We start from the raw sequence: 25,818 nt of genomic DNA, 5'->3' as shown, positions 1-25,818 counted from the left end.
TAAAATGTCAGAGTTTTTCCACAATACCTGACGAACATTTAATTTTTGGGCTTCCGTGGCGCAATGTTTAGCGCGTTCAGCTGTTAATCGAAAGGTTGGTGGTTCGAGCCCACCCGGAAGAGGTGTTGTGGGGTCTCAGATGTAGCGTAAAAAGTCAAAACTTTTCCACAATACGTGACAACCATTTAATTTTTGAGCTTCCGTGGCTCAATGGTTAGCGCGTTCGGCTGTTAATCGAAAGGTTGGTGGTTCGAGCCCATCCGGGAGCGGTGTTGTGAGGTCTCAGATGTAGCGTGAAAAGTCAAACTTTTTCCATAATAAGTGATAACCATTTATTTTCTGAGCTTCCGTGGCTCAATGGTTAGCGCGTTCGGCTGTTAACCAATAGGTTGGTGGTTCGAGCCCTCCAGGGAGCGGTGTTGTGACGTCTCAGATGTAACGTAAAATGTCAGAGTTTTTCCACAATACCTGACGAGCATTTAATTTTTGGGCTTCCGTGGCGCAATGGATAGCGCGTTCAGCTGTTAATCGAAAGGTTGGTGGTTCGAGCCCACCCGGAAGAGGTGTTGTGGGGTCTCAGATGTAGCGTAAAAAGTCAAAACTTTTCCACAATACGTGACAACCATTTAATTTTTGAGCTTCCGTGGCTCAATGGTTTGCGCGTTCGGCTGTTAATCGAAAGGATGGTGGTTCGAGCCCATCCGGGAGCGGTGTTCTGAGGTCTCAGATATAGCGTGAAAAGTCAAACTTTTTCCATAATAAGTGATAACCATTTATTTTCTGAGCTTCCGTGGCTCAATGGTTAGCGCGTTCGGCTGTTAACCAATAGGTTGGTGGTTCGAGCTCACCCGGGAGCGGTGTTTTTGTATCTCAAATGTAACGTAAATAGCCAAAGTTTTTCCACAATAAATGACGACCATTTAATTTTTGGGCGTCCGTGGCGAATGGTTAGCGCGTTCGGCTGTTAACCGAAAGGTTGGTGGTTCGAGCCCATCCGGGAGCGGTGTTGTGAGGTCTCAGATGTGAAGTAAAAAGTCAAAGTTTTACCTCAATACCTGACGAAAATTTAATTTTTGGGCTTCAGTGGCGCAATGGTCAGCGCGTTCAGCTGTTAACCGAAAGGTTGGTGGTTCGAGCCCATCCGGGAGCGGTGTTGTGAGGTCTCAGATGTAGCGTGAAAAGTCAAACTTTTTCCATAATACGTGATAACCAATTATTTTCTGAGCTTCCGTGGCTCAATGGTTAGCGCGTTCGGCTGTTAACCAATAGGTTGGTGGTTCGAGCCCACCCGGGAGCGGTGTTTTGGGATCTCAAATGTAACGAAAATAGTCAAAGTTTTTCCACAATACCTGACGACCATTTAAATTTTGGGCGTCCGTGGCGCAATGGTTAGCGCGTTCGGCTGTTAACCGAAAGGTTGGTGGTTCGAGCCCATCCGGGAGCGGTGTTGTGAGGTCTCGGATGTGAAGTAAAAAGTCAAAGTTTTACCTCAATACCTGACGAAAATATAATTTTTGGGCTTCAGTGGCGCAATGGTCCGCGCGTTCAGCTGTTAACCGAAAGGTTGGTGGTTCGAGCCCACCCGGGAGCGGTGTTGTGACGTCTCAGATGTAACGTAAAATGTCAGAGTTTTTCCACAATACCTGACGCTACATCTGAGACCCCACAACACCTCTTCCGGGTGGGCTCGAACCACCAACCTTTCGATTAAGAGCTGGACGCGCTAATTATTGCGCCACGGAAGCCCAAAAATTAAATGTTCGTCAGGTATTGTGGAAAAACTCTGACATTTTACGTAACATCTGAGACGTCACAACACCGCTCCCCGATGGGCTCGAACCACCAACCTTTCGGTTAACAGCCGAACGCGCTAACCATTGCGCCACGGACGCCCAAAAATTAAATGGTTGTCAGGTATTGTTGAAAAGTTACGACTTTTCACGCTACATCTGAGACCCCACAAAACCTCTCTCGTTTGGGCTCGAACCACCAACCTTTCGGTTAACAGCTGAACGCGCTAACCATTGCGCCACGGAAGCCCAAAAATTAAATGGTCGTCAGGTATTGAGGTAAAACTTTGACTTTTTACTTCACATCTGAGACCTCACAACACCGCTCCCGGATGGGCTCGAACCACCAACCTTTCGATTAACAGCTGAACGCGCTAACCATTGCGCCACGGAAGCCCAAAAATTAAATGGTCGTCAGGTATTGTGGAAAAACTTTGGCTATTTACGTTACATTTGAGATCCAAAAACACCGCTCCCGGGTGGGCTCGAACCACCAAGCTATTGGTTAACAGCCGAACGCGCTAACCATTGAGCCACGAAAGATCAGAAAATAAATGGTTATCACGTATTATGGAAAAAGTTTGACTATTCACGCTACATCTGAGACCTCACAACACCTCTCCCGCGTGGGCTCGAACCACCAACCTTTCGATTAACAGCTGAACGCGCTAACCATTGCGCCACGGAAGCCCAAAAATTAAATGCTCGTCAGGTATTGTGGAAAAACTCTGACATTTTACGTTACATCTGAGACGTCACAACACCGCTCCCGGGAGGGCTCGAACCACCAACCTTTCGGTTAACAGCTGAACGCGCTGACCATTGCGCCACTGAAGCCCAAAAATAAAATTTTCGTCAGGTATTGAGGTAAAACCTTGACTTTTTACTTCACATCTGACACCTCACATAACCGCTCCCGGATGGGCTCGAACCACCAACCTTTCGGTTAACAGCCGAACGCGCTAACCATTGCGCCACTGACGCCCAAAATTTAAATGGTCGTCAGGTATTGTGGAAAAACTTTGGCTATTTACGTTACATTTGAGATCCCAAAACACTGCTCCCGGGTGGGCTCGAACCACCAACCTATTGGTTAACAGCCGAACGCGCTAACCATTGAGCCATGGAAGCTCAGAAAATAAATGGTTATTACGTATTATGGAAAAAGTTTGACTTTTCACGCTACATCTGAGACCTCACAACACCGCTCCCGGATGGGCTCGAACCACCAACCTTTCGGTTAACAGCCGAACGCGCTAACCATTCGCCACTGACGCCCAAAAATTAAATGGTCGTCATTTATTGTGGAAAAACTTTGGCTATTTACGTTACATTTGAGATACGAAAACACCGCTCCCGGGTGGGCTCGAACCACCAACCTATTGGTTAACAGCCGAACGCGTTAACCATTGAGCCACGAAAGCTCAGAAAATAAATGGTTGTCACGTATTGTGGAAACGTTTTGACTTTTTACGCTACATCTGCGACCCCACAACACCTCTACCGGGTGGGCTCGAACCACCAACATTTCGATTAACAGCCGAACGCGCTAACCATTGCGCCACGGAAGCCCCAAAATTAAATGTTCGTCAGGTATTGTGGAAAAACTCTGACATTTTACGTTACATCTGAGAACTCACAACACCGCTCCCGGATGGGCTAGAACCACCATCCTATTGGTTAACAGCCGAACACGCTAACCTTTGAGCCACGGAAGCTCAGAAATTAAATGGTTGTCAGGTATTGTTGAAAAGTTACGACTTTTCACGCTACATCTGAGACCCCACAAAACCTCTCTCGTTTGGGCTCGAACCACCAACCTTTCGGTTAACAGCTGAACGCGCTGACCATTGCGCCACTGAAGCCCAAAAATTAAATGTTCGTCAGGTATTGTGGAAAAACTCTGACATTTTACGTTACATCTGAGACCTCACAACACTTCTCCCGGATGGGCTCAAACCACCAACCTATTGGTTAACAGCCGAACGCGCTAACCATTGAGCCACAGAAGCTTAGAAATTAAATGGTTGTTAGGTATTGTGGATAAGTTATGACATTTTACGTAACATCTGAGACGTCACAACACCGCTCCCGGATGGGCTCGAACCACCAACCTTTCGGTTAACAGCCGAACGCGCTAACCATTGCGCCACGGACGCCCCAAAAAAAATGGTCGTCAGGTATTGTGGAAAAACTTTGGCTTTTTACGTTACATTAGAGATCCCACAACACCGCTCCCGGGTGGGCTCGAACCACCAACCTTTCGGCTAACAGCTGAACGCGCTGACCATTGCGCCACTGAAGCCCAAAAATTAAATGTTCGTCAGGTATTGTGGAAAAACTCTGACATTTTACGTTACATCTGAGACGTCACAACACTTCTCCCGGATGGGCTCGAACCACCAACCTATTGGTTAATAGCCGAACGCGCTAACCATTGCGCCACTGAAGCCCAAAAATTAAATTTTCGTCAGGTATTGAGGTAAAACTTTGACTTTTTACTTCACATCTGAGACCTCACAACACCGCTCCCGGATGGGCTCGAACCACCAACCTTTCGGTTAACAGCCGAACGCGCTAACCATTCGCCACGGACGCCCAAAAATTAAATGGTCGTCAGGTATTGTGGAAAAACTTTGGCTATTTACGTTACATTTGAGATCCAAAAACACCGCTCCCGGGTGGGCTCGAACCACCAACCTATTGGTTAACAGCCGAACGCGCTAACCATTGAGCCACGAAAGCTCAGAAAATAAATGGTTGTCACGTATTGTGGAAAAGTTTTGACTTTTTACGCTACATATGAGACCCAACAACACCTCTACCGGGTGGGCTCGAACCACCAACCTTTCGATTAACAGCTGAACGCGCTAACCATTGCGCCACGGAAGCCCAAAAATTAAATGCTCGTCAGGTATTGTGGAAAAACTCTGACATTTTACGTTACATCTGAGACGTCACAACACCGCTCCCGGGAGGGCTCGAACCACCAACCTATTGGTTAACAGCCGAACGCGCTAACCATTGAGCCACGGAAGCCCAAAAATTAAATGTTCGTCAGGTATTGTGGAAAAACTCTGACATTTTACGTTACATCTGAGACGTCACAACACTTCTCCCGGATGGGCTCAAACCACCAACCTATTGGTTAACAGCCGAACGCGCTAACCATTGAGCCACAGAAGCTCAGAAATTAAATGGTTGTTAGGTATTGTGGATAAGTTATGACATTTTACGTAACATCTGAGACGTCACAACACCGCTCCCGGATGGGCTCGAACCACCAACCTTTCGGTTAACAGCCGAACGCGCTAACCATTGCGCCACGGACGCCCCAAAAAAAATGGTCGTCAGGTATTGTGGAAAAACTTTGGCTTTTTACGTTACATTAGAGATCCTACAACACCGCTCCCGGGTGGGCTCGAACCACCAACCTTTCGGTTAACAGCCGAACGCGCTAACCATTGCGCCACGGACGCCCCAAAAAAAATGGTCGTCAGGTATTGTGGAAAAACTTTGGCTTTTTACGTTACATTAGAGATCCTACAACACCGCTCCCGGCTGGGCTCGAACCACCAACCTTTCGGTTAACAGCCGAACGCGCTAACCATTGCGCCCCGGACGCCCAAAAATTAAATGATCGTCAGGTATTGTGGAAAAACTTTGGCTAATTACGTTACCTTTGAGATCCCAAAACACCGCTCCCGGGTGGGCTCGAACCACCAACCTATTGCTTAACAGCCGAACGCGCTAACCATTGAGCCACGGAAGCTCAGAAAATAAATGGTTATCACGTATTATGGAAAAAGTTTGACTTTTCACGCTACATCTGAGACCTCACAACACCGCTCCCGGATGGGCTCGAACCACCAACCTTTTGATTAACAGCCGAACGCGCTAACCATTGAGCCACGGAAGCCCAAAAATTAACTTTCGTCAGGTATTGTGGAAAAACTCTGACATTTTACGTTACATCTGAGACGTCACAACACTTCTCCCGGATGGGCTCGAACCACCAACCTATTGGTTAACAGCCGAACGCGCTAACCATTGAGCCACAGAAGCTCAGAAAGTAAATGGTTATCACGTATTATGGAAAAAGTTTGACTTTTCACGCTACATCTGAGACCTCACAACACCGCTCCCGGATGGGCTCGAACCACCAACCTTTCGGTTAACAGCCGAACGCGCTAACCATTCGCCACGGACGCCCAAAAATTAAATGGTCGTCAGGTATTGTGGAAAAACTTGGGCTATTTACGTTACATTTGAGATCCCAAAACACCACTCCCGGGTGGGCTCGAACCACCGACCTTTCGATTAACAGCTGGACGCGCTAATTATTGCGCCACAGAAGCCCAAAAATTAAATGTTCGTCAGGTATTGTGGAAAAACTCTGACATTTTACGTAACATCTGAGACGTCACAACACCGCTCCCGGATGGGCTCGAACCACCAACCTTTCGGTTAACAGCCGAACGCGCTAACCTTTGCGCCACGGACGCCCAAAAAATAAATGGTCGTCAGGTATTGTGGAAAAACTTTGGGTTTTTACGTTACATTAGAGATCCCACAACACCGCTCCCGGGTGGGCTCGAACCACCAACCTTCCGTTTAACAGCCGAACGCGCTAACCATTGCGCAACGGAAGCCCAAATATTAAATGGTCGTCAGGTATTGAGGTAAAACTTTGACTTTTTACTTCACATCTGAGACCTCACAACACCGCTCCCGGATGGGCTCGAACCACCAACCTTTCGGTTAACAGCCGAACGCGCTAACCATTGCGCCACGGACGCCCAAAAATTAAATGGTCATCCGGTATTGTGGAAAAACTTTGGCTATTTACGTTACATTTGAGATCCCAAAACACCGCTCCCGGGTGGGCTCGAACCACCAACCTATTGGTTAACAGCCGAACGCGCTAACAATTGAGCCACGGAAGCTCAGAAAATAAATGGTTATCACGTATTATGGAAAAAGTTTGACTTTTCACGCTACATCTGAGACCTCACAACACCGCTCCCGGATGGGCTCGAACCACCAACCGTTCGATTAACAGCCGAACGCGCTAACCATTGCGCCACGGAAGCCCAAAAAATAAGTGTTCGTCAGGTATTGTGGAAAAACTCTGACATTTTACGTTACATCTGAGACGTCACAACACTTCTCCCGGATGGGCTCAAACCACCAACCTATTGGTTAACAGCCGAACGCGCTAACCATTGAGCCACGGAAGCTCGGAAAATAAATGGTTATCACGTATTATGGAAAAAGTTTGACTTTTCACGCTACATCTGAGACCTAACAACACCGCTCCCGGATTGGCTCGAACCACCAACCTTTCGGATAACAGCCGAACGCGCTAACCATTTGCCACGGAAGCCCAGAAATTAAATGTTCGTCAGGTATTGTGGAAAAACTCTGACATTTTACGTTACCTCTGAGACGTTACAACACCTCTCCCGGATGGGCTCGAACCACCAACCTATTGGTTAACAGCCGAACGCGCTAACCATTGCGCCACTGAAGCCCAAAAATTAAATTTTCGTCAGGTATTGAGGTAAAACTTTGACTTTTTACTTCACATCTGAGACCTCACAACACCGCTCCCGGATGGGCTCGAACCACCAACCTTTCGGTTAACAGCCGAACGCGCTAACCATTCGCCACGGACGCCCAAAAATTAAATGGTCGTCAGGTATTGTGGAAAAACTTTGGCTATTTACGTTACATTTGAGATCCAACAAGTTGGGAAAACCAAAATATTACCTCTCCGAGTAGGGGAAAAGACTAGTATACGACTCAATATCGAAATACTAGAGCAACATTTTTTCGCTTTGTTTTGTCTAACGAGGCTTAAGTCATTGAATAGTTTTCTCTACATTGTCAAAATATATAATCATCCGCTAATCCTAGGTTTGAAATCATTATTTACAAATAATATAAGTTCTATGTTAAATTTTATTCTCTGATGCATACCACTAACCCGATAACGATTAGCCCTTTCACTGATCTAATAGCTACCATGATGCTTTCTTCTATTATAAAATCTAAATCTGATAATTTAAACGTGTATTTAACTTTCGGCTCACTCTGAACCGTTAATGTCCCTTCATTACAGCATAGATAATAAACACCAGGATCAGAAGGTCGGGGCAGAGCTTGCCGCGCTTTGTACAAACTGGGTAGGTTCTACTTCCGGAAACCAGCGCATGCGTACAGCGTAGAATCATGGATAAATAATGCACGTGTTGGAAAACAAATTTCCCCACGTGCATTCTTTTAAAGTTTTTAGGCCTATCGGTTATCATCTTATAGTATCATATGAGCATATCTTGGCACTATGGCTTTAACTGACTATAAACTACTTACTAGAAACAAAAAAGGATACCCCTTAAAGGTCAGGTTAATTTATAATGTTGTATTTTCAATAATTATTGAAAAACTTCCTAAGCCTCGGTTTAGATTAAGGGCCACACGGGTGCCACGGGGCGGAGCGAAAAACGAGCATGCATACCTCGTCTGCGCAGAAGCGGAAGTCAACTGCAGAAGTTTGGCGTGCGGCCCCCCCGCACAAGCGCGGCAAAGAGAGATACACTACGGAAGGCATACCTTCCGATCCTTGTGTTTATTATCTATGATTACAGACACGATAATCAAAACCCAAAGTTTACTCCACCTCAGGTCTCAATTATTTACTCTTTAGTTCACTAAGCCTATTGCGGATCAAACTTGATTTACCCGATAGAATCCAGGCCTTAGCTTTCTCCTTGAAATAACTAAACCAAGGATTATTCTATATACAGATTAGTATAGCTGAAGTAATATATAAACAGCCATTTCAAATAATAATATTAAAAAACATCCTTGGAATATCAAAATGAAACAGAGCTTTAAAGCTACAAAAGTACTAAATGCATCGTAATTACGAAAAAGATTTCCACATATTCACTTTATATTATGGAAAAAGTGAATATTAAACAACGCGAACTGCTAACTCGGCGCACTAGTGTGACAACGGACAGACACACACAGACAAAAAAAAATAGACTACTTTTTAACTCTTTCCGTATTCATTTTGAATTGAGAAAAGAGATTATCTTAAATATTAAAATAAATATAATTAATATTTAATATTTTCTTCGTTAGTTGTTCGCCTTATTGAGCGTTACATCGTTTTGATAAAGAACAATTAAACATTCTTGAGAGACTTGACTAATATTGGCGTTTGAAATGAAGCATACGCCGGTTGCTTCGCCTTACTAAAATAGGTAGTATATAAGGGTGTCGAACTACAGTTAAAAGCAAGAACAACCGCAATTGCGTGAACCTTGGAGGAAGACCCCTCCAATGGAAGGCTAGACGTTTCTCGTAACCCTAGCCGATCGCCGCGTATGTCTTAACCTTAAGGATGATGGTGGTGTTAGAAGCCAGGTGTACAGACTGGTGTCCATGTGGGATGGACAAAAACAAAGACCAGAAGATGGTGGTGTTAGAAGCCAGGTGTACAGACTGGTGTCCATGTGGGATGGACAAAAACAAAGACCAGAAGATGGTGGTGTTAGAAGCCAGGTGTACAGACTGGTGTCCATGTGGGATGGACAAAAACAAAGACCAGAAGATGGTGGTGTTAGAAGCCAGGTGTACAGACTGGTGTCCATGTGGGATGGACAAAAACAAAGACCAGAAGATGCTGGTGTTAGAAGCCAGGTGTAAAAACTGGTGTCCATGTGGGATGGACAAAAACAAAGACCAGAAGATGGTGGTGTTAGAAGCCAGGTGTACAGACTGGTGGTGTCCATGTGGAATGGACAAAGACGAGCAGGTGGTGGTGTTTAGAAGCCAGTAAGTTCAGACTGGTGTCCATGTGGGGTGGACAAAGGAACAGAGTTGTTAGACAGGCAATGGAGTAATAGCCTGTAAGTGAAATACAATTTCCCGGACTGTATATGCGGTCTGGAAATTGAATACACGTTTGCTCCGATTTGCAAACTGCGAACGCGGTCACGTGGGTGTAACAACGGAAAGACAGACAGACAGACACACAGACACACAGACACGTCGAAATTAGAACCTCTCCGTGACATACGTCACTCGGAGAGGTAAAAACACCGCTCCCGGGTGGGCTCGAACCACCAACCTTTCGGTTAACAGCTAAACGCGCTGACCATTGCGTCACTGAAGCCCAAAAATTAAATTTTCGTCAGGTATTGAGGTAAAACTTTGAGTTTTTACTTCACATCTGAGACCTCACAACACCGCTCCCGGATGGGCTCGAACCACCAACCTTTCGGTTAACAGCCGAACGCGCTAACCATTGCGCCACGGACGCCCAAAAATTAAATGGTCATCCGGTATTGTGGAAAAACTTTGGCTATTTACGTTACATTTGAGATCCCAAAACACCGCTCCCGGGTGGGCTCGAACCACCAACCTATTGGTTAACAGCCAAACGCGCTAACAATTGAGCCACGGAAGCTCAGAAAATAAATGGTTATCACGTATTATGGAAAACGTTTGACTTTTCACGCTACATCTGAGACCTCACAACACCGCTCCCGGATGGGCTCGAACCACCAACCGTTCGATTAACAGCCGAACGCGCTAACCATTGCGCCACGGAAGCCCAAAAATTAAGTGTTCGTCAGGTATTGTGGAAAAACTCTGACATTTTACGTTACATCTGAGACGTCACAACACTTCTCCCGGATGGGCTCGAACCACCAACCTATTGGTTAACAGCCGAACGCGCTAACAATTGAGCCACGGAAGCTCGGAAAATAAATGGTTATCACGTATTATGGAAAAAGTTTGACATTTCACGCTACATCTGAGACCTAACAACACCGCTCCCGGATGGGCTCGAACCACCAACCTTTCGGATAACAGCCGAACACGCTAACCATTCGCCACGGAAGCCCAGAAATTAAATGTTCGTCAGGTATTGTGGAAAAACTCTGACATTTTACGTTACCTCTGAGACGTTACAACACCTCTCCCGGATGGGCTCGAACCACCAACCTATTGGTTAACAGCCGAACGCGCTAACCATTGCGCCACTGAAGCCCAAAAATTAAATTTTCGTCAGGTATTGAGGTAAAACTTTGACTTTTTACTTCATATCTGAGACCTCACAACACCGCTCCCGGATGGGCTCGAACCACCAACCTTTCAGTTAACAGCCGAACGCGCTAACCATTCGCCACGGACGCCCAAAAATTAAATGGTCGTCAGGTATTGTGGAAAAACTTTGGCTATTTACGTTACATTTGAGATCCAAAAACACCGCTCCCGGGTGGGCTCGAACCACCAACCTTTCGGTTAACAGCTGAACGCGCTGACCATTGCGTCACTGAAGCCCAAAAATTAAATTTTCGTCAGGTATTGAGGTAAAACTTTGAGTTTTTACTTCACATCTGAGACCTCACAACACCGCTCCCGGATGGGCTCGAACCACCAACCTTTCGATTAACATCTGAACGCGCTAACCATTGCGCCACGGAAGCCCAAAAATTAAATGCTCGTCAAGTATTGTGGAAAAACTCTGACATTTTACGTTACATCTGAGACGTCACAACACCGCTCCCGGGAGGGCTCGAACCACCAACCTATTGGTTAACAGCCGAATGCTCTAACCATTGAGCCACGGAAGCCCAAAAATTAAATGTTCGTCAGGTATTGTGGAAAAACTCTGACATTTTACGTTACATCTGAGACGTCACAACACTTCTCCCGGATGGGCTCGAACCACCAACCTATTGGAAAACAGCCGAACGCGCTAACAATTGAACCACGGAAGCTCAGATAATAGATGGTTATCACGTATTATGGAAAAAGTTTGACTTTTCACGCTACATCTGAGACCTCACAACACCGCTCCCGGATGGGCTCGAACCACCAACCTTTCGATTAACAGCCGAACGCGCTAACCATTGCGCCACGGAAGCCCAAAAATTAAATGCTCGTCAAGTATTGTGGAAAAACTCTGACATTTTACGTTACATCTGAGACGTCACAACACCGCTCCCGGGAGGGCTCGAACCACCAACCTATTGGTTAACAGCCGAACGCTCTAACCATTGAGCCACGGAAGCCCAAAAATTAAATGTTCGTCAGGTATTGTGGAAAAACTCTGACATTTTACGTTACCTCTGAGACGTTACAACACCTCTCCCGGATGGGCTCGAACCACCAACCTATTGGTTAACAGCCGAACGCGCTAACCATTGCGCCACTGAAGCCCAAAAATTAAATTTTCGTCAGGTATTGAGGTAAAACTTTGACTTTTTACTTCACATCTGAGACCTCACAACACCGCTCCCGGATGGGCTCGAACCACCAACCTTTCGGTTAACAGCCGAACGCGCTAACCATTCGCCACGGACGCCCAAAAATTAAATGGTCGTCAGGTATTGTGGAAAAACTTTGGCTATTTACGTTACATTTGAGATCCAAAAACACCGCTCCCGGGTGGGCTCGAACCACCAACCTATTGGTTAACAGCCGAACGCGCTAACAATTGAGCCACGGAAGCTCAGAAAATAAATGGTTATCACGTATTATGGAAAAAGTTTGACTTTTCACGCTACATCTGAGACCTCACAACACCGCTCCCGGATGGGCTCGAACCACCAACCGTTCGATTAACAGCCGAACGCGCTAACCATTGCGCCACGGAAGCCCAAAAATTAAGTGTTCGTCAGGTATTGTGGAAAAACTCTGACATTTTACGTTACATCTGAGACGTCACAACACTTCTCCCGGATGGGCTCGAACCACCAACCTATTGGTTAACAGCCGAACGCGCTAACCATTGAGCCACGGAAGCTCAGAAATTAAATGGTTGTTAGGTATTGTGGATAAGTTATGACATTTTACGTAACATCTGAGACGTCACAACACCGCTCCCGGATGGGCTCGAACCACCAACCTATTGGTTAACAGCCGAACGCGCTAACAATTGAGCCACGGAAGCTCGGAAAATAAATGGTTATCACGTATTATGGAAAAAGTTTGACTTTTCACGCTACATCTGAGACCTCACAACACCGCTCTCGGATGGGCTCGAACCACCAACCTTTCGGATAACAGCCGAACGCGCTAACCATTCGCCACGGAAGCCCAGAAATTAAATGTTCGTCAGGTATTGTGGAAAAACTCTGACATTTTACGTTACCTCTGAGACGTCACAACACCTCTCCCGGATGGGCTCGAACCACCAACCTATTGGTTAACAGCCGAACGCGCTAACCATTGCGCCACTGAAGCCCAAAAATTAAATTTTCGTCAGGTATTGAGGTAAAACTTTGAGTTTTTACTTCACATCTGAGACCTCACAACACCGCTCCCGGATGGGCTCGAACCACCAACCTTTCGATTAACATCTGAACGCGCTAACCATTGCGCCACGGAAGCCCAAAAATTAAATGCTCGTCAAGTATTGTGGAAAAACTCTGACATTTTACGTTACCTCTGAGACGTCACAACACCTCTCCCGGATGGGCTCGAACCACCAACCTATTGGTTAACAGCCGAACGCGCTAACCATTGCGCCACTGAAGCCCAAAAATTAAATTTTCGTCAGGTATTGAGGTAAAACTCTGACATTTTACGTTACATCTGAGACGTCACAACACTTCTCCCGGATGGGCTCAAACCACCAACCTATTGGTTAACAGCCGAACGCGCTAACCATTGCGCCACTGAAGCCCAAAAATTAAATTTTCGTCAGGTATTGAGGTAAAACTCTGACATTTTACGTTACATCTGAGACGTCACAACACTTCTCCCGGATGGGCTCAAACCACCAACCTATTGGTAAACAGCCGAACGCGCTAACCATTGAGCCACAGAAGCTCAGAAATTAAATGGTTGTTAGGTATTGTGGATAAGTTATGACATTTTACGTAACATCTGAGACGTCACAACACCGCTCCCGGATGGGCTCGAACCACCAACCTTTCGGTTAACAGCCGAACGCGCTAACCATTGCGCCACGGACGCCCCAAAAAAATGGTCGTCAGGTATTGTGGAAAAACTTTGGCTTTTTACGTTACATTAGAGATCCCAAAACACCGCTCCCGGGTGGGCTCGAACCACCAACCTATTGCTTAACAGCCGAACGCGCTAACCATTGAGCCACGGAAGCTCAGAAAATAAATGGTTATCACGTATTATGGAAAAGTTTGACTTTTCACGCTACATCTGAGACCTCACAACACCGCTCCCGGATGGGCTCGAACCACCAACCTTTTGATTAACAGCCGAACGCGCTAACCATTGAGCCACGGAAGCCCAAAAATTAAATGTTCGTCAGGTATTGTGGAAAAACTCTGACATTTTACGTTACATCTGAGACGTCACAACACTTCTCCCGGATGGGCTCGAACCACCAACCTATTGGTTAACAGCCGAACGCGCTAACCATTGAGCCACGGAAGCTCAGAAAGTAAATGGTTATCACGTATTATGGAAAAAGTTTGACTTTTCACGCTACATCTGAGACCTCACAACACCGCTCCCGGATGGGCTCGAACCACCAACCTTTCGGTTAACAGCCGAACGCGCTAACCATTCGCCACGGACGCCCAAAAATTAAATGGTCGTCAGGTATTGTGGAAAAACTTGGGCTATTTACGTTACATTTGAGATCCCAAAACACCGCTCCCGGGTGGGCTCGAACCACCGACCTTTCGATTAACAGCTGGACGCGCTAATTATTGCGCCACGGAAGCCCAAAAATTAAATGTTCGTCAGGTATTGTGGAAAAACTCTGACATTTTACGTAACATCTGAGACGTCACAACACCGCTCCCGGATGGGCTCGAACCACCAACCTTTCGGTTAACAGCCGAACGCGCTAACCTTTGCGCCACGGACGCCCAAAATTTAAATGGTCGTCAGGTATTGTGGAAAAACTTTGGGTTTTTACGTTACATTAGAGATCCCACAACACCGCTCCCGGGTGGGCTCGAACCACCAACCTTTCGGTTAACAGCCGAACGCGCTAACCATTGCGCAACGGAAGCCCAAATATTAAATGGTCGACAGGTATTGAGGTAAAACTTTGACTTTTTACTTCACATCTGAGACCTCACAACACCGCTCCCGGATGGGCTCGAACCACCAACCTTTCGGTTAACAGCCGAACGCGCTAACCATTGCCCCACGGACGCCCAAAAATTAAATGGTCGTCAGGTATTGTGGAAAAACTTTGGCTATTTACGTTACATTTGAGATCCCAAAACACCGCTCCCGGGTGGGCTCGAACCACCAACCTATTGGTTAACAGCCGAACGCGCTAACAATTGAGCCACGGAAGCTCGGAAAATAAATGGTTATCACGTATTATGGAAAAAGTTTGACTTTTCACGCTACATCTGAGACCTCACAACACCGCTCCCGGATGGGCTCGAACCACCAACCTTTCGGATAACAGCCGAACGCGCTAACCATTCGCCACGGAAGCCCAGAAATTAAATGTTCGTCAGGTATTGTGGAAAAACTCTGACATTTTACTTCACATCTGAGACCTCACAACACCGCTCCCGGATGGGCTCGAACCACCAACCTTTCGGTTAACAGCCGAACGCGCTAACCATTCGCCACGGACGCCCAAAAATTAAATGGTCGTCAGGTATTGTGGAAAAACTTTGGCTATTTACGTTACATTTGAGATCCAAAAACACCGCTCCCGGGTGGGCTCGAACCACCAACCTTTCGGTTAACAGCTGAACGCGCTGACCATTGCGTCACTGAAGCCCAAAAATTAAATTTTCGTCAGGTATTGAGGTAAAACTTTGAGTTTTTACTTCACATCTGAGACCTCACAACACCGCTCCCGGATGGGCTCGAACCACCAACCTTTCGATTAACATCTGAACGCGCTAACCATTGCGCCACGGAAGCCCAAAAATTAAATGCTCGTCAAGTATTGTGGAAAAACTCTGACATTTTACGTTACATCTGAGACGTCACAACACCGCTCCCGGGAGGGCTCGAACCACCAACCTATTGGTTAACAGCCGAACGCTCTAACCATTGAGCCACGGAAGCCCAAAAATTAAATGTTCGTCAGGTATTGTGGAAAAACTCTGACATTTTACGTTACATCTGAGACGTCACAACACTTCTCCCGGATGGGCTCGAACCACCAACCTATTGGTTAACAGCCGAACGCGCTAACAATTGAGCCACGGAAGCTCAGATAATAGAAGGTTATCACGTATTATGGAAAAAGTTTGACTTTTCACGCTACATCTGAGACCTCACAACACCGCTCCCGAATGGGCTCGAACCACCAACCTTTCGATTAACAGCCGAACGCGCTAACCATTGAGCCACGGAAGCCCAGAAATTAAATGTTCGTAAGGTATTGTGGAAAAACTCTGACATTTTACGTTACCTCTGAGACGTCACATCACCTCTCCCGGATGGGCTCGAACCACCAACCTATTGGTTAACAGCCGAACGCGCTAACCATTGCGCCACTGAAGCCCAAAAATTAAATTTTCGTCAGGTATTGAGGTAAAACTTTGACTTTTTACTTCACATCTGAGACCTCACAACACCGCTCCCAGATGGGCTCGAACCACCAAACTTTCGGTTAACAGCTGAACGCGCTGACCATTGCGCCACTGAAGCCCAAAGATTAAATTTTCGTCAGGTATTGAGGTAAAACTTTGAGTTTTTACTTCACATCTGAGACCTCACAACACCGCTCCCGGATGGGCTCGAACCACCAAGCTTTCGATTAAGAGCTGAACGCGCTAACCATTGCGCCACGGAAGCCCAAAAATTAAATGCTCGTCAAGTATTGTGGAAAAACTCTGATATTTTACGTTACATCTGAGACGTCACAACACCGCTTCCGGGAGGGCTCGAACCACCAACCTATTGGTTACCAGCCGAACGCTCTAACCATTGAGCCACGGAAGCCCAAAAATTAAATGTTCGTCAGGTATTGAGGTAAAACTTTGACTTTTTTCTTCACATCTGAGACCTCACAACACCGCTCCCGGATGGGCTCGAACCACCAACCTTTCGGTTAACAGCCGAACGCGCTAACCATTCGCCACGGACGCCCAAAAATTAAATGGTCGTCAGGTATTGTGGAAAAACTTTGGCTATTTACGTTACATTTGAGATCCAAAAACACCGCTCCCGGGTGGGCTCGAACCACCAACCTTTCGGTTAACAGCTGAACGCGCTGACCATTGCGTCACTGAAGCCCAAAAATTAAATTTTCGTCAGGTATTGAGGTAAAACTTTGAGTTTTTACTTCACATCTGAGACCTCACAACACCGCTCCCGGATGGGCTCGAACCACCAACCTTTCGATTAACATCTGAACGCGCTAACCATTGCGCCACGGAAGCCCAAAAATTAAATGCTCGTCAAGTATTGTGGAAAAACTCTGACATTTTACGTTACATCTGAGACGTCACAACACCGCTCCCGGGAGGGCTCGAACCACCAACCTATTGGTTAACAGCCGAACGCTCTAACCATTGAGCCACGGAAGCCCAAAAATTAAATGTTCGTCAGGTATTGTGGAAAAACTCTGACATTTTACGTTACATCTGAGACGTCACAACACTTCTCCCGGATGGGCTCGAACCACCAACCTATTGGTTAACAGCCGAACGCGCTAACAATTGAGCCACGGAAGCTCAGATAATAGAAGGTTATCACGTATTATGGAAAAAGTTTGACTTTTCACGCTACATCTGAGACCTCACAACACCGCTCCCGAATGGGCTCGAACCACCAACCTTTCGATTAACAGCCGAACGCGCTAACCATTGAGCCACGGAAGCCCAGAAATTAAATGTTCGTAAGGTATTGTGGAAAAACTCTGACATTTTACGTTACCTCTGAGACGTCACATCACCTCTCCCGGATGGGCTCGAACCACCAACCTATTGGTTAACAGCCGAACGCGCTAACCATTGCGCCACTGAAGCCCAAAAATTAAATTTTCGTCAGGTATTGAGGTAAAACTTTGACTTTTTACTTCACATCTGAGACCTCACAACACCGCTCCCAGATGGGCTCGAACCACCAAACTTTCGGTTAACAGCTGAACGCGCTGACCATTGCGCCACTGAAGCCCAAAGATTAAATTTTCGTCAGGTATTGAGGTAAAACTTTGAGTTTTTACTTCACATCTGAGACCTCACAACACCGCTCCCGGATGGGCTCGAACCACCAAGCTTTCGATTAAGAGCTGAACGCGCTAACCATTGCGCCACGGAAGCCCAAAAATTAAATGCTCGTCAAGTATTGTGGAAAAACTCTGATATTTTACGTTACATCTGAGACGTCACAACACCGCTTCCGGGAGGGCTCGAACCACCAACCTATTGGTTACCAGCCGAACGCTCTAACCATTGAGCCACGGAAGCCCAAAAATTAAATGTTCGTCAGGTATTGAGGTAAAACTTTGACTTTTTTCTTCACATCTGAGACCTCACAACACCGCTCCCGGATGGGCTCGAACCACCAACCTTTCGGTTAACAGCCGAACGCGCTAACCATTCGCCACGGACGCCCAAAAATTAAATGGTCGTCAGGTATTGTGGAAAATCTTTGGCTATTTGCGTTACATTTGAGATCCAAAAACACCGCTCCCGGGTGGGCTCGAACCACCAACCTTTCGGTTAACAGATGAACGCGCTGACCATTGCGCCACTGAAGCCCAAAAATTAAATTTTCGTCAGGTATTGAGGTAAAACTTTGACTTTTTACTTCACATCTGAGAACTCACAACACCGCTCCCGGATGGGCTCGAACCACCAACCTTTCGATTAACAGCTCAACGCGCTAACCGAAAGGTTGGTGGTTCGAGCCCACCCGGGAGCGGTGTTTTTGGATCTCAAATGTAACGTAAATAGCCAAAGTTTTTCCACAATACCTGACGACCATTTAATTTTTGGGCGTCCGTGGCGAATGGTTAGCGCGTTCGGCTGTTAACCGAAAGGTTGGTGGTTCGAGCCCATCCGGGAGCGGTGTTGTGAGGTTTCAGATGTGAAGTAAAAAGTCAAAGTTTTACCTCAATACCTGACGAAAATTTAATTTTTGGGCTTTAGTGGCGCAATGGTCAGCGCGTTCAGCTGTTAACCGAAAGGTTGGTGGTTCGAGCCCACCCGGGAGCGGTGTTTTTGGATCTCAAATGTAACGTAAATAGCCAAAGTTTTTCCACAATACCTGACGACCATTTAATTTTTGGGCGTCCGTGGCGAATGGTTAGCGCGTTCGGCTGTTAACCGAAAGGTTGGTGGTTCGAGCCCATCCGGGAGCGGTGTTGTGAGGTTTCAGATGTGAAGTAAAAAGTCAAAGTTTTACCTCAATACCTGACGAAAATTTAATTTTTGGGCTTTAGTGGCGCAATGGTCAGCGCGTTCAGCTGTTAACCGAAAGGTTGGTGGTTCGAGCCCACCCGGGAGCGGTGTTTTTGGATCTCAAATGTAACGTAAATAGCCAAAGTTTTTCCACAATACCTGACTACCATTTAATTTTTGGGCTTCCTTGGCGCAATGGTTAGCGCGTTCGGCTGTTGACCGAAAGGTTGGTGGTTCGAGCCCACCTGGGAGAGGTGTTGTAGGGTCTCAGATGTAACGTAAAATGTCAGAGTTTTTCCACAATACTTGACGAACATTTAATTTTTGGGCTTCCGTGGCTCAATGGTTAGAGCGTTCGGCTGTTAACCAATAGGTTGGTGGTTCGAGCCCTCCCGTTAGCGGTGTTGTGACGTCTCAGATGTAACGTTAAATGTCAGAGTTTTTCCACAATACTTGACGAGCATTTAATTCTTGGGCTTCCGTCGCTAAATGGATAGCGCGTTCAGCTGTTAATCGAAAGGTTGGTGGTTCGAGTCCATCCGGGAGCGGTGTTGTGAGGTCTCAGATGTGAAGTAAAAAGTCAAAGTTTTACCTCAATACCTGACGACCATTTAATTTTTGGGCGTCCGTGGCGAATGGTTAGCGCCTTCGGCTGTTAACCGAAAGGTTGGTGGTTCGAGCCCATCCGGGAGAGGTGTTGTGACGTCTCAGATGTAACGTAAAATGTCAGAGTTTTTCCACAAAACCTGACGAACATTTAATTTCTGGGCTTCCGTGGCTCAATGGTTAGCGCGTTCGGCTGTTAATCGAAATGTTGGTGGTTCGAGCCCATCCGCGAGCGGTGTTGTGAGGTCTCAGATGTAGCTTGAAAAGTCAAACTTTTTCCATAATACTTGATAACCATTTATTTTCTGAGCTTCCGTGGCTCAATTGTTAGCTCGTTCGGCTGTTAACCAATAGGTTGGTGGTTCGAGCCCACCCGGGAGCGGTGTTTTGGGATCTCAAATGTAAGGTAAATAGCCAAAGTTTTTCCACAATACCTGACGACCGTTTAATTTTTGGGCGTCCGTGGCGCAATGGTTAGCGCGTTCGGCTGTTAACCGAAAGGATGGTGGTTCGAGCACATCCGGGAGCGGTGTTGTGAGGTCTCAGATGTGAAGTAAAAAGTCAAAGTTTTACCTCAATACCTGACGACCATTTAATATTTGGGCTTCCGTTGCGCTATGGTTAGCGCGTTCGGCTGTTAACCGAAAGGTTGGTGGTTCGAGCCCACCCGGGAGCGGTGTTGTGAGATCTCTAATGTAACGTAAAAACCCAAAGTTTTTCCACAATACCTGACGACCATTTAATTTTTGGGCGTCCGTGAGGCAATGGTTAGCGCGTTCGGCTGTTAACCGAGAGGTTGGTGGTTCGAGCCCATCCGGGAGCGGTGTTGTGACGTCTCAGATGTTACGTAAAATGTCAGAGTTTTTCCACAATACCTGACGAACATTTCATTTTTGGGCTTCCGTGGCGCAATAATTAGCGCGTCCAGCTGTTAATCGAAAGGTTGGTGGTTCGAGCCCACCCGGTAGCGGTGTTTTGGGATCTCAAATGTAACGTAAATAGCCAAAGTTTTTCCACAATACCTGACGACCATTTAATTTTTGGGCGTCCGTGGCGAATGGTTAGCGCGTTCGGCTGTTAACCGAAAGGTTGGTGGTTCGAGCCCATCCGGGAGCGGTGTTGTGAGGTCTCAGATGTAGCGTGAAAAGTCAAACTTTTTCCATAATACGTGATAACCATTTATTTTCTGAGCTTCAGTGGCTCAATGGTTAGCGCGTTCGGCTGTTAACCAATAGGTTGGTGGTTCGAGCCCATCCGGGAGAAGTGTTGTGGCGTCTCAGATGTAACGTAAAATGTCCGAGTTTTTCCACAATACCTGACGAACATTTAATTTTCGGGCTTCCGTGGCTCAATGGTTAGCGCGTTCGGCTGTTAATCGAACGGTTGGTGGTTCGAGCCCATCCGGGAGCGGTGTTGTGAGGTCTCAGATGTAGCGTGAAAAGTCAAACTTTTTCCATAATACCTGACGAACATTTAATTTTTGGGCTTCCGTGGCTCAATGGTTAGAGCGTTCGGCTGTTAACCAATAGGTTGGTGGTTCGAGCCCTCCTGGGAGCGGTGTTGTGACGTCTCAGATGTAACGTAAAATGTCAGAGTTTTTCCACAATACTTGACGAGCATTTAATTTTTGGGCTTCCGTGGCTCAATGGTTAGCGCGTTCGGCTGTTAACCAATAGGTTGGTGGTTCGAGCCCATCCGGGAGAAGTGATGTGACGTCTCAGATGTAACGTAAAATGTCAGAGTTTTTCCACAATACCTGACGAACATTTAATTTTCGGGCTTCCATAGCTCAATGGTAAGCGCGTTCGGCTGTTAACCGAAAGGTTGGTGGTTCGAGCCCACCCGGGAGCGGTGTTTTTGGATCTCAAATGTAACGTAAATAGCCAAAGTTTTTCCACAATACCTGACGACCATTTAATTTTTGGGCGTCCGTGGCGAATGGTTAGCGCGTTCGGCTGTTAACCGAAAGGTTGGTGGTTCGAGCCCATCCGGGAGCGGTGTTGTGAGGTCTCAGATGTGAAGTAATAAGTCAAAGTTTTACCTCAATACCTGACGAAAATTTAATTTTTGGGCTTCAGTGGCGCAATGGTTAGCGCGTTCGGCTGTTAACCAATAGGTTGGTGGTTCGAGCCCATCCGGGAGAGGTGTTGTGAGGTCTCAGATGTAACGTAAAATGTCAGAGTTTTTCCACAATACCTGACGAACATTTAATCTCTGGGCTACCGTGGCTCAATGGTTAGCGCGTTCGGCTGTTAATTGAAAGGTTGGTGGTTCGAGCCCACCCGGGAGCGGTGTTGTGGGATCTCTAATGTAACGTAAAAACCCAAAGTTTTTCCACGATACCTGACGACCATTTAATTTTTGGGCGTCCGTGGCGCAATGGTTAGCGCGTTCGGCTGTTAACCGAGAGGTTGGTGGTTCGAGCCCATCCGGGAGCGGTGTTGTGACGTCTCAGATGTTACGTAAAATGTCAGAGTTTTTCCACAATACCTGACGAACATTTCATTTTTGGGCTTCCGTGGCGCAATAATTAGCGCGTCCAGCTGTTAATCGAAAGGTTGGTGGTTCGAGCCCACCCGGGAGCGGTGTTTTGGGATCTCAAATGTAACGTAAATAGCCAAAGTTTTTCCACAATACCTGACGACCATTTAATTTTTGGGCGTCCGTGGCGGATGGTTAGCGCGTTCGGCTGTTAACCGAAAGGTTGGTGGTTCGAGCCCATCCGGGAGCGGTGTTGTGAGGTCTCCGATGTAGCGTGAAAAGTCAAACTTTTTCCATAATACGTGATAACCATTTATTTTCTGAGCTTCCGTGGCTCAATGGTTAGCGCGTTCGGCTGTTAACCAATAGGTTGGTGGTTCGAGCCCATCCGGGAGAAGTGATGTGACGTCTCAGATGTAACGTAAAATGTCAGAGTTTTTCCACAATACCTGACGAACATTTAATTTTCGGGCTTCCGTGGCTCAATGGTAAGCGCGTTCGGCTGTTAATCGAACGGTTGGTGGTTCGAGCCCATCCGGGAGCGGTGTTGTGAGGTCTCAGATGTAGCGTAGATGTAATCGGACGAGAACCGGTGTATTCAGCGTGATATGGCCGTTGCCGAGAGTGCTAGTTAATAATTTGAATTTAATTAACTTTCATCTTTATAAAACAATAACAAAAAGAAGATATGTTTGCTTTTCTCATATCTGGTGGAATTTGAAAGAGGAAACAAAAGTGAAAAAGCCAACGGCACGCAGTATTCCCAAGTACTGTATGCGCTCGACGCTGCTTAACTTCGGTGATCGGACGTGAACCGGTGTTTTCAGCGTGATATGGCCGTTGCCGAGAGTGCTAGTTAATAATTCGAATTTAAATTAAGTGAGACAAATTAACCTTCATCATTTTAAAACAATAACAAAAAGAAAACATGTTTGCTTTTTTCATATCTATTGGATTTTAAAAGAGGAAAAAAAAGTGAAAAACCCAACGGCACGCAGTGTTCCTAAGTGGTCTCCCTCCCAAGTACTGACTGCGCTCGACGCTGCTTAACGTCGGTGATCGGACGAGAACCGGTGTTTTCAGCGTGATATGGCCGTTGCCGAGAGTGCTAGTTAATAATTCGAATTTAAATTAAGTGAGACAAATTAACCTTCATCATTTTAAAACAATAACAAAAAGAAAACATGTTTGCTTTTTTCATATCTATAAAAATTTAAAAGAGGAAAAAAAAGTGAAAAAGCCAACGGCACGCAGTGTTCCTAAGTGGTCTCCCTCCCAAGTAGTGTCTGCGCTCGACGCTGCTTAACTTCGGTTATCGGACGAGAACCGGTGTATTCAGCGTCATATGGCCGTTGCCGTGAGTGCTAGTTAATAATTTGAATTTAATTTACTTTCATCTTTATAAAACAATAACAAAAAGAAGATATGTTTGCTTTTTTCATATCTGGTGGAATTTGAAAGAGGAAACAAAAGTGAAAAAGCCAACGGCACGCAGTATTCCCAAGTACTGTATGCGCTCGACGCTGCTTAACTTCGGTGATCGGACGTGAACCGGTGTTTTCAGCGTGATATGGCCGTTGCCGAGAATGCTATTTAATAATTCGAATTTAAATTAAGTGAGACAAATTAACCTTCATCTTTTTAAAACAATAACAAAAAGAAAATATGTTTGCTTTTTTCATATCTATTGGAATTTAAAAGAGGAAAAAAAAGTGAAAAAGCCAACGGCACGCAGTGTTTCTAAGTGGTCTCCCTCCCAAGTACTGACTGCGCTCGACGCTGCTTAACTTCGGTGATCGGACGAGAACCGGTGTTTTCAGCGTGATATGGCCGTTGCCGAGAGTGCTAGATAATAATTAGAATTTAAATTCAGTGAGACAAATTAACCATCATCTTTTTAAAACAATAACAAATAGAAAATATGTTTGCTTTTTTCATATCTATTGGAATTTAAAAGAGGAAAAAAAAGTGAAAAAGCCAACGGCACGCAGTGTTCCTAAGTGGTCTCCCTCCCAAGTACTGACTGCGCTCGACGCTGCTTAACTTCGGTGATCCGACGAGAACCGGTGTTTTCAGCGTGATATGGCCGTTGCCGAGAGTGCTAGATAATAATTCGAATTTAAATTAAGTGAGACAAATTATCCATCATCTTTTTAAAACAATAACAAAAAGAAAATATGTTTGCTTTTTTCATATCTATTGGAATTTAAAAGAGGAAAAAAAGTGAAAAAGCCAACTGCACGCAGTGTTCCTAAGTGGTCTCCCTCCCAAGTACTGACTGCGGTCGACGCTGCTTAACTTCGGTGATCCGACGAGAACCGGTGTATTCAGCGTGATATGGCCGTTGCCGAGAGTGCTAGTTAATAATTTGAATTTAATTAACTTTCATCTTTATAAAACAATAACAAAAAGAAGATATGTTTGCTTTTCTCATATCTGGTGGAATTTGAAAGAGGAAACAAAAGTGAAAAAGCCAACGGCACGCAGTATTCCCAAGTACTGTATGCGCTCGACGCTGCTTAACTTCGGTGATCGGACGTGAACCGGTGTTTTCAGCGTGATATGGCCGTTGCCGAGAGTGCTAGTTAATAATTCGAATTTAAATTAAGTGAGACAAATTAACCTTCATCATTTTAAAACAATAACAAAAAGAAAACATGTTTGCTTTTTTCATATCTATTGGATTTTAAAAGAGGAAAAAAAAGTGAAAAACCCAACGGCACGCAGTGTTCCTAAGTGGTCTCCCTCCCAAGTACTGACTGCGCTCGACGCTGCTTAACGTCGGTGATCGGACGAGAACCGGTGTTTTCAGCGTGATATGGCCGTTGCCGAGAGTGCTAGTTAATAATTCGAATTTAAATTAAGTGAGACAAATTAACCTTCATCATTTTAAAACAATAACAAAAAGAAAACATGTTTGCTTTTTTCATATCTATTAAAATTTAAAAGAGGAAAAAAAAGTGAAAAAGCCAACGGCACGCAGTGTTCCTAAGTGGTCTCCCTCCCAAGTAGTGTCTGCGCTCGACGCTGCTTAACTTCGGTTATCGGACGAGAACCGGTGTATTCAGCGTCATATGGCCGTTGCCGTGAGTGCTAGTTAATAATTTGAATTTAATTTACTTTCATCTTTATAAAACAATAACAAAAAGAAGATATGTTTGCTTTTTTCATATCTGGTGGAATTTGAAAGAGGAAACAAAAGTGAAAAAGCCAACGGCACGCAGTATTCCCAAGTACTGTATGCGCTCGACGCTGCTTAACTTCGGTGATCGGACGTGAACCGGTGTTTTCAGCTTATATGGCCGTTGCCGAGAGTGCTAGTTAATAATTCGAATTTAAATTAAGTGAGACAAATTAACCTTCATCATTGTAAAACAATAACAAAAAGAAAACATGTTTGCTTTTTTCATATCTATTGGATTTTAAAAGAGGGAAAAAAAGTGAAAAACCCAACGGCACCCAGTGTTCCTAAGTGGTCTCCCTCCCAAGTACTGTCTGCGCTCGACGCTGCTTAACTTCGGTGATCGGACGAGAACCGGTGTTTTCAGCGTGATATGGCCGTTGCCGAGAATGCTATTTAATAATTCGAATTTAAA

At 45.7% G+C, this 25,818-nt stretch overlaps 6 non-coding genes and 9 pseudogenes across 6 annotated transcripts; all 15 read right to left on the bottom strand.

Moving 5' to 3' along the window:
- Positions 1–16,510: 16,510 nt before the first annotated feature.
- TRNAK-CUU (transfer RNA lysine (anticodon CUU)) lies at positions 16,511–16,583 on the bottom strand. Its single transcript has one exon. It is a non-coding gene; the product is annotated as a tRNA-Lys (tRNA).
- A 74-nt stretch (positions 16,584–16,657) lies between these two features.
- Positions 16,658–16,730, bottom strand: TRNAT-GGU (transfer RNA threonine (anticodon GGU)). The gene has a single exon. It is a non-coding gene; the product is annotated as a tRNA-Thr (tRNA).
- Positions 16,731–17,979: 1,249 nt separating this feature from the next.
- On the bottom strand, positions 17,980–18,052 carry TRNAK-CUU (transfer RNA lysine (anticodon CUU)). Its single transcript has one exon. It is a non-coding gene; the product is annotated as a tRNA-Lys (tRNA).
- A 74-nt stretch (positions 18,053–18,126) lies between these two features.
- Positions 18,127–18,199, bottom strand: TRNAT-GGU (transfer RNA threonine (anticodon GGU)). The gene has a single exon. It is a non-coding gene; the product is annotated as a tRNA-Thr (tRNA).
- A 4,765-nt stretch (positions 18,200–22,964) lies between these two features.
- Positions 22,965–23,067, bottom strand: LOC149583226 (5S ribosomal RNA; annotated as a pseudogene).
- A 137-nt stretch (positions 23,068–23,204) lies between these two features.
- On the bottom strand, positions 23,205–23,323 carry LOC149583225 (5S ribosomal RNA; annotated as a pseudogene).
- A 137-nt stretch (positions 23,324–23,460) lies between these two features.
- Positions 23,461–23,579, bottom strand: LOC149583224 (5S ribosomal RNA; annotated as a pseudogene).
- Positions 23,580–23,701: 122 nt separating this feature from the next.
- LOC149583223 (5S ribosomal RNA) lies at positions 23,702–23,804 on the bottom strand (annotated as a pseudogene).
- A 137-nt stretch (positions 23,805–23,941) lies between these two features.
- LOC149583222 (5S ribosomal RNA) lies at positions 23,942–24,060 on the bottom strand. Its single transcript, XR_016380495.1, has one exon. It is a non-coding gene; the product is annotated as a 5S ribosomal RNA (ribosomal RNA).
- A 137-nt stretch (positions 24,061–24,197) lies between these two features.
- LOC149583221 (5S ribosomal RNA) lies at positions 24,198–24,316 on the bottom strand. The gene has a single exon (XR_016380452.1). It is a non-coding gene; the product is annotated as a 5S ribosomal RNA (ribosomal RNA).
- Positions 24,317–24,452: 136 nt separating this feature from the next.
- Positions 24,453–24,571, bottom strand: LOC149583220 (5S ribosomal RNA; annotated as a pseudogene).
- A 122-nt stretch (positions 24,572–24,693) lies between these two features.
- LOC149583219 (5S ribosomal RNA) lies at positions 24,694–24,796 on the bottom strand (annotated as a pseudogene).
- Positions 24,797–24,933: 137 nt separating this feature from the next.
- On the bottom strand, positions 24,934–25,052 carry LOC149583218 (5S ribosomal RNA; annotated as a pseudogene).
- Positions 25,053–25,189: 137 nt separating this feature from the next.
- LOC149583217 (5S ribosomal RNA) lies at positions 25,190–25,308 on the bottom strand (annotated as a pseudogene).
- A 361-nt stretch (positions 25,309–25,669) lies between these two features.
- Positions 25,670–25,788, bottom strand: LOC149583216 (5S ribosomal RNA; annotated as a pseudogene).
- Between the last annotated feature and the right edge of the window lie 30 nt (positions 25,789–25,818).

Source organism: Phalangium opilio, unplaced genomic scaffold (assembly GCF_054372755.1).
Source record: "Phalangium opilio isolate 3A_F unplaced genomic scaffold, DU_Popi_V2 ptg001421l_1, whole genome shotgun sequence".
Taxonomy (NCBI): Eukaryota; Metazoa; Arthropoda; class Arachnida; order Opiliones; family Phalangiidae; genus Phalangium; species Phalangium opilio.
This window is presented reverse-complemented; position numbering and strand designations above follow the sequence as displayed.